This window comes from Channa argus, chromosome 21 (assembly GCF_033026475.1).
Source record: "Channa argus isolate prfri chromosome 21, Channa argus male v1.0, whole genome shotgun sequence".
Lineage (NCBI taxonomy): Eukaryota > Metazoa > Chordata > Actinopteri > Anabantiformes > Channidae > Channa > Channa argus.
Genome location: NC_090217.1, coordinates 743353 through 753884, shown reverse-complemented (window position 1 = coordinate 753884; position 10532 = coordinate 743353). Strand labels below are relative to the sequence as shown.

General features: G+C 40.9%; 1 pseudogene; it reads left to right on the top strand.

The window, feature by feature from the left end:
- Positions 1-7267: 7267 nt before the first annotated feature.
- LOC137106963 (uncharacterized) lies at positions 7268-8261 on the top strand (annotated as a pseudogene).
- Positions 8262-10532: the final 2271 nt, after the last annotated feature.

Genomic DNA, 10532 nt, shown 5'->3' with positions numbered 1-10532 from the left:
TGCAGCAGAATGCAGATGTAGACCGAAGTTGTAGATTACATTTGGTCTGAAAGTGTTGAAAAGTCTCTGTTTCAACCTGAATAAGAAGTTGATGTGTCATCTGTATGGTTAACAATAGGGATGTCACTGTATCGACTGCTTTGAGACTGTACCAGAAGAAACTGCTGGGAGAACACTGGACTAGAGCAAAGAGCTGGTTTACAAGACAAGCCAACTATCTTATCTGGAGGGCAAGAGATATGACAGAGTCAGAGCTTCACAAAGTGTTCTGTTGCGACAAGGAGGGTCATTGAAGCCAATGATGAGTACAGATCTGGTTTGTTGCTAGACATGGAGTCTATATCCGATGTTAGTACTGATGTGCTGCTAGATGATCAACTTGGGTATGAGTTTAAGAAGGTCACCTTCAAATGTGAATCAAGGTTTGATGAGGTGAAAAAGTCTTTTCAGGCCCTAGCAGAAATGACGCCTGCTTTTGAGGAAGAGCAAAGAGCCTGTGAATATGCATACTCCATTGTAGTACACAATGTTAACTGTGAAGCCTTATGAGATGCATTTAACACTTGTGGAGAAGCTGAAAAGCTTCACAGAAAAAACTGACTTCCAGAAACAAGTTAGGGAGTTAAAGGCAGCTAAAAACAAGCTTGAAGCAAAAAAAGGGGAGTTTGCAAGAGCACGGACAATTACAAAAGATGCAAAGGTTACAGAGCACACAGGTAGTAAAGTAGAGCCAGCTGTGTACATCCACATAATTTATGAAGCTCAAACCTACAAAACTACCTATGTCTAGTGGGAATAAAAGAGATTTTTGCTGCTGGAAGAAAGACTGGGGAAGTTTGCAGAGGCAAGGAGAACCAACTGGATCAGTAGAGGTATAAAAGATTCAACTCCTTGACAGTGTGGATGATAGAATCATCAGACTGTTAAACTATAGTACAGTTGATGACATGTTCATAGTACTGGAGAACAGGCATGGAAATAAGACCAAAATTGCTAAGGAAATAGTATAAGAACTGGAAAGGCTTCCTCGTGCAAAGAGAAATCAACCAAGGAAGAAAATCTATCTAATTCTTACTGTGGAGAAGGCTCTGACAGATCTCACAGATCTTTGAAACATTGGTGCCCTTAAAAATCCACTGTTTATCAATTCCTTAGAAAGCAAGCTACAAGAATTTGTTGAGAAAGACTGGTTTGTATTCTTGCTCGACCCTAGCAATGTTGTCACATCTGACAACTATTTTGATGTGCTTCTGAAATTCCTGAAAAAAACAGGAGAACATAGTGACAGGAGTGACAGAAAAATCAGATGCAGCAGACAATGAGAAAAGAAATGGTACAAAAAATATTCTTTCATCATCATGTGTATTGCATGCAGCAATAACCAGCACAAAGACAGGATTTTATTTTGCAAGAAATTCAGAGGAGCTACTGGGTGCATGCAGGTAGTGCCTTGGATGTCACAAAGGTAGAGGTGACTGTAAAGATAACTAACTGTGCAAAAATAAAGAATGCAAGAAGGCAGGATTCCCTAACCATAATTTCTTTCTCTGTCCAAGAGGAGAATACAAGAAAGGGAATGGTGAGAAACTACAGAGAGGTGGTAGACAGTGAAACGACTTAACTGTTGAACAGGTTCAGTTCTTAAGGTGTAAGGAAACCTTCACCAATAATATTACAGTGGGAAAAGCAGTGCTAGTAACCAGTTAGGACTGATGGAGAATGGAATCTCTGAGCCTCCTGTAATTATGATGCTCATGGAGGTCACTGCCAATGCAGGGCAGAAAATCGGAACCCTGATAGACCTTCCATCCGACACCACCTAAATGACTCATAAAGCCGCTAGCCTACTAAACCCGAGTAGCGAGTGGGTAACTCTGGTTGTGCATGGAGTTGGTGAAATGACAACTAGAGTACACACAAAAAGATATCTTCTCAAATTCAGAGTAAAAACTCCCACTCACAAACTTGTTTGCTATGGTCTGACAGAGATAGCTAAAGTACATTGTGTAGTCAGACCTGAACAGCTAAAGAAACTCTTCCCAGAGGATAAACTGGAGAAATTAAGGACACTAGAAGAGATCAATCTTCTTATAAGTCATCGAAAAGAAAGGCTTGCTACTCAAAGAGTGAAAGCTATTGAAGACCTCATCCTATGGGAGAGCCCTCTTGGCAAAACTTAGGGCGCCACACATCCTGACTTGTTTGAACAAGTACATGTGAGAGCGCAAAAGTCTAAAACGCACTTTGATCATTCTATGAGATCAGCTGTAGTGAAGTATGAAAAGGTTACCAAGGACCTTGAGAGCCAAATTAAGACCCCAGAGATGCACCAGAATACCATAGTGGAGACCAGGTAGACGGCTGCTAGCAAACGGGATAGTGGAAATGGGACAGCATCGGAGCAGCATGAGCCAAAATGTGGTGGCTGGCTCTGTGGTAACTGCCAACCAGGAGAGAAGGAGATGACTCTAGCAGAGGAGAGAGAGCTTGAGGTCATAAAGGGTGGATTTGCTTATGTCAAAGAAGATGCTCACTGTAAGTGGACAACTGAAAGACAGACTAAGAGAGAGCCACAATGGTATGCTGACTATACAGAACAGGTACATGAGATGTTAGAGCGTAGAACACCAAAGAAGCTCACAAAGGAGATGATTAAAAAATGGTCAGCCACTTGGTAGCACTCAACCCCCACTCAATGACGACTCTAGTTTGTCTGGTCTGGAACAGTAGCCAGAGGTTCAAAGGAGTGAGCATAAATGAAGTAGAGGCGATCTTACACGAATCTGACGCTCCAGCAAACACTTCACTTCACAGATCGTTGTATGACGAGCATTGAACATTTCTTGTACTTGCTTCTCAACTTGGTCGATTACGGATCAATTGTACATACAAGTTTAAGTACAGTAATCTCACAAGCACGTTCACAAAACAGCTTCATCAAACAAGTTTCTCAAAGTATGGCTGAACTCACAGAACTCGCAGAACTCGGTAAGAAACCTTGTGCCTTCACAGCTACACACACTGAAACCTTTTCTTCTACCTTGTTGCAGTCCACACCGCCTAGTAGTTCATTCATCTGCTTCAGTTCTCCACTTACAGTGAGCATCTTCTGTGACATAAGCAAATCCACCCATGTCACGTCTGCACCCTTCAGTAGCTGAGCTGAACTGAACTCACTTGTAACAAAATCATTGCTATCCTTTGTTTCCTTGACAACTGGACAACAAACTTAAAAGGTAAACTATAGGGAAAGTGTACAACTCTGTGTAGTTAGAGGAATGAGAAGTGCACCTGCACAGGTTCCTCTGGAGAGAAAGAAGGGATGAGAAGATAGCCCAAAACTGCCCAACCCTCTTGTCTACTCAAGAGATGGAGAGAAGGTAGAAATGTCTTAAAACATCTTTATAGCATACCTTCCCTTTTTCCTTTGTTCTGTTTCATGCCCTTCTAGTGGTGTGAAAATTTGCAGGTGTTGAAATCTAAGCTCCTTGACTGGCACACATCTTGGGTATTAGACAGGGGAGCGTAATTCCTGGATGTCCGCTTTAGTTTGGGTTGAATTTTAGGTTTTATATATGCTTTAAGCATCTAGAGTTCACGGAAAAAAACACTTGTTCTCCTAAAGCCTTTATTCCTTTGTCCTTTGCATTACCAATGCTCTCTCTAGAAGGTAGAGGACTGCACATATGTCCAAGCTGGCCATTCTACAATAGACCTGCCTCGTGTCAGGCTTGACCAACTACCAATGCCCACATTGTGTTCCACTGTTCCACTGCACCTCTGGAGCTGGAGTTCACGGAAAGAAAGTATGCTATTACCAGAGTTTATAGCCCAGTCAGCAATGCGGGAAACTACTTGGCTGAAAATGTTTTCTCAACTACTTGGGGCCCGTAGACTCTTGGAGGAGGACTCTTATGTGCACTACATACTCACATCCAACAACAGCAAAGAGAAAGAGGCCATCAATCTGGAATATTCTGAGATTAACCAGATAAAATTCCACAGAGGTCTTACACCAGCTGGATGGCAGGGAAAACCATGGGGAATCACATTCTCAGATGGGAGTGACAAGCCATATGAAGCAGTCATGCATCTCAGGTGGGAAACACATTGAGGCAAAGCTAACACCATTAGACCAAAAAGGTGATGCAGTCAAGGCTGAGGGTTGTGGTGCAGTTTTTACAGACAGACTCAGAAAATACTTTGAGAAACATAGCTGTCCGCAGGTTGAGCAGTGGTTTCACCTTACAGTCCTGGGAGCAATTCAATGAGAGAGATATGGCTACCAGACCTTTTTTGCCAACAGAGTTGGAGAGATCCAAAAGGCTGGGTCAATTGAAGACTGGTAGTGGATTGCAGGTAATCTTAGTATCGCTGGTATTATGACAATAGGAGCAGCGCCTAAAGACCTCGGGAAGGATACTGCATTGCAAAGAGTTCACCAGAGTTCCTGAGGTGGCCAGTGCCAGAGTTGCCAATAAAGTCTGCACTTGCCAAAAAAGTCTGCATGCCCTATCAGCACTTCTCCCCTTCACTGAGGCGAACAATTTAGACAAATTTGACCATTTGTTCCTTGTAGGTTGTCTTCCACAGCGGTTGCATCCACATCGAGTCCTTGCATGTCTGGGTGTAGTTCCCCTTCTGGTTCCATTGTAGGAATCCTCATGCAGTGGCTGCCATGGACCCACGTGATGCGTCTCTCAGCCTTCACTGTTGTATTAGAAGTCACTAGTATTTGATGTGATCCTGTGAAATGTTTCCGCCTCCAGTGTTTCCTCCGGTGGTCCCTGATGACCACCCACCACACTGAAAACAGGCGTCTTGGACACAGTGACGTCCTTTTCCTTTGCCACAAGTTTTTTGGCTGGTCATGACTCTGGTCATGGTGTGTTGTGTAGTTAAGCTTCTGTTGATGGAGGAGTGCTGGGTTAGGTCTCCTCTCCATTCATTGTTGGCTGTGACATGGTGGTGGAGGGAGTGAAAGAGCTGAGTCCAGACCTGGAATCACTTTATGAAACTCAGACAAGACAGAATACAGTGTTAAAACATTTGGTCAAAGACTTGCGTAGCTCTGTGCTCTCCTTTTCTGTTTCCAGTTTATCTTCTAATTAGGTTAACTGTATAACAGCTGATTTCATTTAGTTAGGAAACCACATTTGACACTATTCAGACAACTGATAAAAACTGTAAATTTCTCCACACCATGGTAACAATTCAGTTGGTAAACTGTGCCCATGCCAGGCGCTTACATCTCTTAGTACCCAGTACTATTTCACTTGTAGCCTATTCTTTAGTGGCATGTTTCCTTGTGCGACTCAGATTTCACTGCGATGCATACATCAGTAATTAGAAACACTAGGGTTCATCTACAACGACAAGGTTCTGTCACCTACCCAACCTAGTAGGGAGTTTTTATAGAGCTCTCTTACCTTGTTCTGTTCTGCTCGTGTTTCACCTTTGTATTAGGGAGGAATCAGCTGTTATTTGGTGCCCACCACTACCGCTAGTCCAGACCACACTTCCATCCCATTTTTCTGACACCAAATTCTGTCGTGGCAAAAACTGTAAGGCAAGTTTAGGAGGCAAAATTATAATAATAATAATAATAATAATAATAATAATAATAATAATAATAATAATAATAATATTTTATTTATAAAGCACTTTAAAATTGTTGCTAAACAAGCAGATTAAAAGCAAGAATAAAACATAATGAACATGTAAAGGATAAAACATATATAATACCATAGCATAATGAAAAAAAAGAAATGATCACTTTAAAATGTTTTTCTGAACAGAAAAGTCTTTAACCATTTTTTGAAACAGTCCACAGTCTGTGGTGCCCTCAGGTTCTCAGGCAGAGCCTTCCATAGCTGTGGAGCAGCTGCTGAGAAAGCTGGGTCCCCCATTGTGTGGAGTTCTGTAGGGGTAGAGGGGATAAGTAATTGGTGGAACAAAGGTGTCTTGCTGTAGATTGTGATGTGACGAGTTCTTTAAGATATTGTGGGGCATTTCCATGGATGTACCGGTGGGTAAGTAGACAGAGTTTGAGTTCAATGTGAAGGTGGATGGGGAGCCAAGTTAAGTGTCCGGAGAACAGCAATGATGTGCTGAGAAAAATTTCTCACACCTTCCTGTGCCGGTCACCAGACATCTATTTTAGATATCATTAAACTAGCACAGGCCAATAAGGTACCTATAATCAAACCACTACTTAAAAAACCCTGTCTTGACCCAGGTGTTTTAGCCAATTACAGTTTCCAGTCTCCTTTATTTCTAAAATCCTTGAAAAAGTAGTTGCAAAACTATTATGTGACCACCTGCACAGGAATAATTTGTATGAAGACTTTCAGTCAGGATTTAGAGTTCATCACAGTACAGAAACAGCACTGGTAAAAGTCACCAACAATCTCATGGCATCAGAAAAATGGGCTAGTCTCTATACTTGTTCTGTTAGATCTTAGTGCTGCATTCGATACCATTGATCACAACATTTTATTCCAGAGACTGGAACTGCATTATGTTGGTTTAAAGCTTGTCAGATAGATTCCCATGTTCACATTAATGAGGAATTTTCCATGCACACAAAAACTAGCTATGGAGTTACACAAAGTGTTGGGACCAATACTTTTTACTTGATATGTCTCCTTTAGGAAGCAATTATTAGAAAACACTCAATAAATTTTGACTGGTATGCTGATGACACCCAGCTATATCCACGTATCACTATTTTCATGAATTAAGTATCCAGAAAAAAATACGGGCAGCAAGTGAGTGGAACGATAGTTTATTGGAAAATAGTGTAGTAATGAGGAAAAAAGTGGGCTGGTTATCAGGAGGAGCGGGTTCAAGCAGCAGGGGAACTGGAGGGACTTGGACACGTTTGGTGGATCTAGTGGGGAGAGGAGTAAGAACACTGGAGTGGATGTGGGGGATAAATGACAGAAATGAAGAGACTTGCAGCGGAAGTGGTGGTGGCCAGTTCTCTGCAACGAAGAAAGACAGGACCAGGGAGAGAACTAAAGGTGGCTGTGAAAATAGGAATAACACAAAAACAAGAAGCAACACATTCAGTGTATACACATTATCTCCTTGTGCGGTAAGCGTATTACGTCACTTCCTGTTTCTGCACACTCTTGGGTTTCTACCGGACTGTTTACTGATTAATTGAAGCTGTTATTTTTACTTAAATAAGTGATTTCTTCACAAAAGAATTAATACTTAGTCGTAACATACGCTTGTAATACACAAGCACCTGGTTTTGCAAAACATAACTAGCTAAAGTTTACAAATTCCAGATTTCACTTATATTAGCTTCATTAGCTTAGCAGTTATCGATTAGCAATGGCTTCTCTGTCTCCCTCTGTCTCTTCTTCTCTCACTTGCTCGGTATGTCTCATGTTCAGTTTTTCCTCTGCCTTCTTTAGTGATAATGGTATATGTAATAAGTGTAAGGTTTTTGCAGCTTTGGAGGCGAGGCTCACGGAATTGGAAGCGCGGCTCCGCACCATGGAAAACAACTCAGCTAGTCAGGCCCCGGTAGCTGGTGCGGGCCGACCTAGCGTAGCCCCTGATAGCTGTCCCCCGGCAGTTCCCGAGCAGCCGGGAAGCCAGTCCGGCTGGGTGACGGTTCGTAAGAGATCTAATGCTAAACAAACGGCCGAGGTTTACCACCAGTCGGTTCACATTTCTAACCGATTTTCCCCACTCAGCGACACACCCGCTGAGAAACCAACTCTGGTAATTGGCAGCTCCATAGTCAGAAACGTGAAGTTAGAGACTCCAGCGGCCATAGTCAAATGTCTTCCTGGGGCCAGAGCGGGCGACGTTGAATCATATTTGAAACTCCTTGCTAAAGATAAATGTAAATACGGTAAGCTTATTATTCACGTGGGAATTAATGACGCCGATTACGCAAATCGGAGGTCACTAAAATGAATGTTGAATCGGTGTGTAACTGTGCAAAAACAATGTTGGACTCCTCAATTTTCTCTGGCCCCCTGCCAAATCTGACCAGTGACGACATGTACAGCCGCATGTCATCATTCAACCGCTGGTTGTCTAGGTGGTGTCCAGCAAATGATGTGGGCTACATAGACAATTGGAAACGTTTTTGGGGAAAACCTAGGCTGATTAGAAGAGATGGCATCCATCCTACTTTAGATGGTGCAGCTTTCTTATCCAGAAATAACCGTCACACCCCGACAACTCCCACATACCTATACCTATGTCTGTTCCCCGACCTAAATTACATAAACTAAATATGACAACAAGAGGAGTTAATCATAATAACCTAATAAAAGTTAACACTACTCCTCTTACAGAACAAATCCCCAAAACTATTAAATGTGGATTATTAAATATCAGATCGCTCTCTTCTAAATCTCTGTTAGTAATCGATTTAATAGTTGATCATCAATTCAATTTATTTTGTCTCACTGAAACTTGGTTGCAGCAGGAAGAATATGTCAGTTTAAATGAGTCAACCCCCCAAGTCATATTAATTATCATGTTCCTAGAAGCACAGGCCGACTTGGAGGAGTTGCAGCAATCTTCCATTGTAGCTTATCAATAAACCCTAGACCTAAACATAGTTATAACTCATTTGAGAGCCTTACTCTTAGCCTTTCACACCCAAACTGGAAAACTCAAAAACCACTATTATTTGTTATCATGTACCGTCCTCCAGTCCCTTATTCAGAGTTTTTGATTGAATTTTCTGATTTTCTATCTGATTTAGTGCTTAGTACAGATAAAGTCATTATAGTGGGTGACTTTAACATTCATGTAGATGCTGACAGTAACTGCCTGAGCACTGCGTTTAATTCATTATTAGATTCAATTGGTTTTTCCCAAAATGTAAATAAACCCACTCACTGTTTTAGTCACATGTTAGACCTTGCCCTTACGTATGGAATTGAAGCAGATAATTTAACCATATTTCCTCACAACTCTCTTCTGTCTGACCATTTTTTAATAACATTTGAATTTACAATAACAGACTATATAGCAGTTAGGGAAAAATTCCACTATAGCAGATGCTTAAGTGAAAAAGCTGTCAACAAATTTAAAGAAATTATTTCTTCATCATTTGCTTCACCATATGTTAATACAATGGAAAGTAGTCTCCTTAATGTTACTCCTGTACAAATAGATTATCTTGTTGACAATTCTGCAGCCTCACTACGTACAATACTCGATAGTGTTGCCCCTCTGAAAAAGAAGGCAGTGAACCAGCAGAGGCGATCTCCATGGTATAGTTTACAAACACGCAACTTAAAACAGGAAACACGAAAGTTGGAAAGGAAGTGGCGTTCCAGAAAGTTAGAAGAATCTCACTTAGCCTGGAAAAATAGTTTAAAAAAGTACAAAAAAGCTCTCTGTGATGCCAGAACAGCATATTATTCATCATTAATAGAAGAAAACAAGAACAACCCGCGGTTTCTGTCTAAGAGCCATAGTTCTGTTGAGCCTACTATTCCCTTAACTTTGAGCAGCAATGACTTCATGACTTTCTTTATGAATAAAATTGTAGCTATTAGACAAAGAATTCACCAGATCCTCCCCCCAAATATTACAGATAGATCTTCATGTACAGCAGTGCTAGAGTCATCGATAAGGCCCCACTCCCTGTTAGACTGCTTTTTACCCGTAGATCTCTGAGCTAACTTGTCAACTAACTTGAGCTAACTCGACCTAACCTGTCTGCTAGATCCTATTCCAACTAACCTGCTCAAGGAAGTTTTACCCTTAATAGATACGTTCATATTAGATATCATCAATCTATCTTTAGAAACAGGCTATGTACCACAGGCCTATAAGGTAGCTGTAATTAAACCACTACTTAAAAAACCCTGTCTTGACCCAGGTGTTTTAGCCAATTACAGACCAAGATCTAATCTCCCCTTTATTTCTAAAATAATTGAAAAAGTAGTCGCAAAACAATTATGTGATCACCTTCATAGGAATAATTTGTATGAAGACTTTCAGTCAGGATTTAGAGTTCATCATAGTACAGAAACAGCACTGGTAAAAGTCACCAACGATCTTCTCATGGCCTCAGATACTGGACTCATCTCTATACTTGTTCTGTTAGATCTTAGTGCTGCATTTGATACCATTGATCATAACATTTTATTACAGAGACTGGAACATGAAATTGGGATTAAAGGAACTGCACTAGGTTGGTTTAAATCTTATCTATCTGATAGACTTTGTATCTATCTGATAGATTAGAATTTGTTCATGTTAATGATGAATCCTCCATGCACACAAAGGTTAGCTATGGAGTTCCACAAGGCTCTGTGTTAGGACCAATACTTTTTACTTTATATATGTCTCCTTTAGGCAACATTATTAGAAAACACTCCATAAATTTCCACAGTTAATCTGATGCTACCCAGCTATATTTATCTATGGAACCAGATGAAAATAATCAGTTAATAAAGCTTCAAGCATGCCTACAAGACATAAAGGCCTGGATGTCCCACAATTTTTTACTTTTAAACTCAGACAAAACTGAAGTCATAGTA